Here is a 5,658-nt window from a genome sequence, read left to right on the forward strand (position 1 = left end):
ACATGAGAAGTATAAACTTAAAAACTATAAATCTAGACATAATAGAATAATCTACGTGACATTAGTTTTAATGAACTTATACCTAAGTTCAGTGGAATTTTTTTTTTTTTTTTGAGACAGAGTCTCGCTCTGTTGCCCAGGCTGGAGTGCAGTGGCGTGACCTCCACTCACTATAAGCAACACCTCCTGGGTTCACACCATTCTCCTGCCTCAACCTCCCGAATAGCTGGGACTACAGGTGTCCGCTACCACGCCCAGCTAATTTTTTTTTTTTTTTTTGTATTTTTAGTACAGACGGGGTTTCACCCTGTTATCCAGGATGGTCTCGATCTCCTGATCTCGTGATCTGCCCGCCTCGGTCCCTCAAAATGCTGGGATTACAAGCGTGAGCCACCACGCCTGGCCTGGAATTGTTTTTTAACATGAATTAATTCTTTACAGGTTCCTAATGCTGAGCTTTGCCCTTTTTCTTTTAGTATTTTAATACTGACTAAAACAAACAAAATACTGACTATTAAGAACATGTAATAAATGCTGAATATGGGAGAAGCCCGCCCCGAGCTCATACCACAAACCTCCAGATAAAGCAACAAAGATCATTTTGAAAACATGGAAAGAAGGTTCCAGAAATCCATACATGAGCTTTCTTTTAGAGGAGCACAGTGTTATATAGCACAAAGAAAATGAAGGAATTGACAAATGAGGAAAAGCTATAAATGAAAAAACTACAATGATAGATGCAAATTTGATAAGAAAAACCAATAATGATGGTAGGCCACAGAAAGAGAAGATCTCACCTCACTACATTCAGCCTATTTCCTCCTCAACAGATAAAATTGACTGAGAATCCCAAGTTAGAAGTGGCTCCAGTAGTGATTCCACTTATCATTCAAGGTGGTATTAAGGAAGGAAATTAGAAGCAGAATGGTAAAATGAACTACAAAAGTATTCATCTGGCCAAGAGCATTAGAGGAAAGAAAGAACAAATGTGTGCTTGTGGAGAGAAAGAAGTTGGGGATAAAAACAATCAAGTCATAGGAGAAACAAAGAAACCTTCTTATTAAAGCAAACTGTACAGCTGAGAAACGCTAGGATTTCACCTCAAATGCAACAGCAAGGGCATTCCTTGTCTATCTGGATAGACCCCCAACCTGAGAGAATGGCCCCAGGACAAGAGTTTTAATAACATCTACCACAAAAGACACATCGTAGGCTCCCTAGGCACTGGGTACCTTTTTTATCACCTGCACCATCCAAAGGGCTGAAAGGAAAATATTCTTTGACAGCAACCAACCTGGACTAAATGTTAAGGCAAACAGTTGACAAACAGAATGATAAAACAAATGTAAAACATCCGGACCACTTGGTATTTATAGAACTAATATAATGGTAAGAAATGATAGTAATGATGATGGCATGGTGGTGGTAATGATGATGATAGCCAACCCATTTTTAGTTCTTACAAATAGATTATTCATGGTTTAAATGTTTTACATGTATTTATTTATTCATTTCTCACAACAACACACTAAAGTCAGTATTTTTAATATCTTCTTTTTATAGTTGAGATAACTGAGGCGCAGAGGGATGAAGTCTCTCGTGGAAGGCCAGGAAGACCAGTACGTGGTAGAGGCAGGGTTAGAACACAGAAGGTTGCAGAGAATCTATTCTACATGAAGCAAATAATCATGTGATAACAATTTGTACAATCATATCCGCAATGGTGCAGGAGCTTTGCTAAACCTACAGTGCATAAGACACAGCCCTGCCAGAATTTTTCTCCAACCATTCCCTCTGCTGGGAAACGTCTTTCTCCAGCTACTCTCTTCTCATCCTCATTTCCATCAAGCCTCCACACTTAGCTTCTCAATGAGACCCCCAGGGGGTCTATTTCCCCTCAGCCTGCTTCTCCTCACTCTACCATCAACACTCCAGATGTTCGTTAACCTGCTCTACCTTCTATTTATTTTTCAGTCTGTGTCAACTTCTAACATACTCCAAAATTTACGTGTGCATTTCATTTATATTTTATTTTTACTCTCTTTTTGCTGGAATGAAACTCTATGAGAAGAAGAATGTTTGACTCTTGTTCTTGTGGGAACAGAACTGTGTCTGGCACATTGTCAAGACTCAAAAAAAATATTTGTGTAATGGATAAATGGAAAATAAGTGAAATGTAAAAGGGACTGTGACAAAATATATCACTCAAGAAACACTAAAAAATGAATGCACTAGTAGCTTTGTAATAAATAGAAAAAGTTCTTTGAGAGCTTCACAAAAGGGTTTAGATAGAATTAATGGTGAATTATTTCAGCCTTGCAGTAGTCATTCATTTTCTACAAGCAAAATATTACAAAATATAGAGAAACAATAGAAACTTCCATTATTTTTAGAAAACCAGAATAATAATGATGGAACATTGAACAATAATAATATGAGATATATTGTCTATTGTTTTAGCATATATGCTATGTTTGTATATGTGTGTGCATATATATGTACTGTATGTATGCATGTGTATATAAAACACAATAACACAGTATTGTCCATGGTGTGGGAATGTGAAATTTTTGTATAAACTTCTGATAGAGTAGATTAGCAATAAGCATCAAATTTAATAGTTATACTTTTTAACCCTAAACTCTTACTTATTATTGTGAGCATATAATTGGACAAGGTACATAAAGATGTTTATGCAAGGACATTAATTATACTGTTTTTAAAATAGCAAACCACTTAGAAACACTTCATATTTCATAATTAATTTGTAGTTGACTATATAATATGCCCATGCAGGGAGCCTGCCACTGCTACTCAAAAAACAATATCTAGCTGACCCTGGAACAACTCAGGTTTAAATGTCCCGAGTCCACTTCCATGCATATATTTTTCCAGTGAATCCAGTAAGCCTTTCCTATTGGTGGGTTTCACATCCACAACCAGAGATCTAAAATTCAATATTCCAGGCATCAAAAACCCATGTATAGGGAGGATTGACTTTCTGTGTCTGGAACCCATAGGGCCACCTTGGAGATTTGAGTATGTTTGAATTTCAGTATATGAGGGAGTCCTGGAACCCATCCTCCACAGGCACAGAGGGATGACTGCCTATTTACATACATTGACATGGAGCTACATGTCAGTAACTATGTGTTACTGACTGAAACACAGCATGCTTCCAATTAGCATGCATGTAATGCTATGCATGTTACGATACAGGTGTGTGAGTACGTGTGTGTGAGAGACTGTGTATACAGGTATGCTTCTGTGGGAGGACAGAGGTTGAAAGAAAATTGAGAATTTTGTTCTGGCACTTGGCATCTTGGGTAAATTTTCACTTTCTTCTTTATTCTTTTTGAATTGGATTATATTTTCTACAGCAGGTATCAAAAATTTTAGGGAAAAAAACTAATAAAGAGAGAAAACAAAGTTAGGAGAATAAGGGGAAAATGCATGAGAAAAAAGAACTACTTTAGCTGCATAGGTAAAATTGTACTAATGTATTTGACATTTTAATTAGATGTCCAGGTTTACAAAATGCATGAAAAATATTAAATGATTCGGGAAGATAACTTTTATTGTATTGTAATTAATTGACATTACACAGATATAGCAACTCCCCTATTGAGAAGAGCTAAAGTACTCTGAATTATTAAAATATTAGTACTAGACTCTCTTACGTAAAATAAAAATGTCGTTTGAAACCAAATAATTACTAGAAATTCATAGGGATAAAACAATATGCTTAGATTTCTTTGTATTTTGTGATAAAACTGTGGAAAATTTCTCATCTCTTATTTTTAATGTCTCTGCTTATTTTAATAATTTAAAAGTAAAGATTTTTTTCATTATTCACCTGCCTTATGTCAGAAAAATAAAACATTGATTACAGCTTGAAACAGGACTCTTGAGTTGAAGGATCAGAAGTAAAGAGGAAAAAAAATGTTGAAGACAGAGAACTAAGAATTACATTTGGTGGGAGAAAGGTTCATAGTGAATCATTTCCCAAATAAAGAAAAAAAACCTGCTATTAAGAGAAATAACTATGTCACCATTTCTTTTAAATTTCAGTTCAATTATAATCCTGCTGAAGAAAGAATGAGGTTTGGAGAGAACAGACATTTGATGGGTGCTTATGATAGTACTTTGGGTTCCTCAACCCATTCGTTCTTGACACTACCACCTTCACCCCACACTACATGTTCTATTTGAAAACAAATTACATAATTTCAGAGTGATTAAGAGACAGAATCAAGTAATAGGGTATGGATGGAGCAGGGCTTCTGTGATGGTGTTGTCAGGGAACGTTCCTCCAGGTGACACTGGAGCTTGGGTTAGGTGGGGAAGGTGGAGACATCTTGCAGAAAGTCAGAGGAAGAGCGAAACAAGGGCCACAAAGAGAAACCAGATCTGTTCCTTAAGGGAAGGGCAGAGAGGCTTGTATGCCTGGGACTAGTAGCACAGCGGAGGAGCCCATTGGGAGCAGCATCAGATCAGTAGAGGAAGCAGGAGTTGATCAGGTCACTTCTAAGTCACTGTTAAGGCAGTCAAGGGTTTTAAAGAAAAGAATGAGGTCTTATTTTTTTCCATAAACGTGCCGCTAGCATCTGTACAGGGAATGAAACCTGGAGGATAAGAGCAGACGCGGGCAGAACAGTTAGGAGACGTTACAATCAGTGAGGATGACAGTCACCGGAAGTGCATGCCAGCAGTGAAATGGACAGCACGTGCCAACTGCAGGAACTACTTTGGAAACTGACTTCGAAACACCACTGATGGAGTTGAGGAGCAGGGGAAACAAAAATCAAAGGATGATTTTACAGAATGTCGTGTGTGTGTGTGTGTGTATCATCACCCCAGTCTATAGCAAAACAAACAATTGTTCACCAAAGAAATAAACAAATATAAGCAAACTTTATCAATACGTTTGAAATTAATTTTTTTTTTTTTTTTTGAGGTGGAGTCTCGTTGTCTCGCCCAGGCTGGAGTGCAGTGGCGCGATCTCTGCTCACTGCAAGCTCCGCCTCCGGATTCACACCATTCTCCCGCCTCAGCCTCCCGAATAGTTGGGACTGCAGGCACCTGCCACGACGCCCGGCTAATTTTTTGTATTTATAGTAGAGACGGAGTTTCACCGTGTTAGCCAGGATGGTCTCGATCTCCCGACCTTGTGATCCGCCCGCCTCAGCCTCCCAAAGTGCTGGGATTTCAGGCGTGAGCCACCGTGCCCGGCTGAAATTAATTTTTAACATTAAAAACAATTCAAATTTTGGTTTTCCAGCCAATGAGGTCAATACTTATTTCACTGGTGATACAACTTGTGGCCTTTCTGCAACATAGCTCCAAGATTGAAATAAGGAGGACATGAGTGACAATCATGACAGCTGCGTGACTGATGTCTGGGCACTGTATTAAGTGGACTTCTTCAGCCAAGAGTCGTTGTACAAATAAATCACAGGTATTTGGTTAATTAAGGTGAAAATACTTAGTTTGAGTAATAAATTTTGGTTAGCATTAATTTATTCCCTGATAAAATTCTAGCTTCATTTTGAAGATCTGAACTATATTAGTGAGAGCTCCCTAAAGTATACTGGGGACATCTTGAAGTATATTTAATTTACATTTTAATGTGGCAAGAATTTTTACCACTTTGAAAAT

Source organism: Pongo abelii, chromosome 14, assembly GCF_028885655.2.
Source record: "Pongo abelii isolate AG06213 chromosome 14, NHGRI_mPonAbe1-v2.0_pri, whole genome shotgun sequence".
NCBI lineage: Eukaryota > Metazoa > Chordata > Mammalia > Primates > Hominidae > Pongo > Pongo abelii.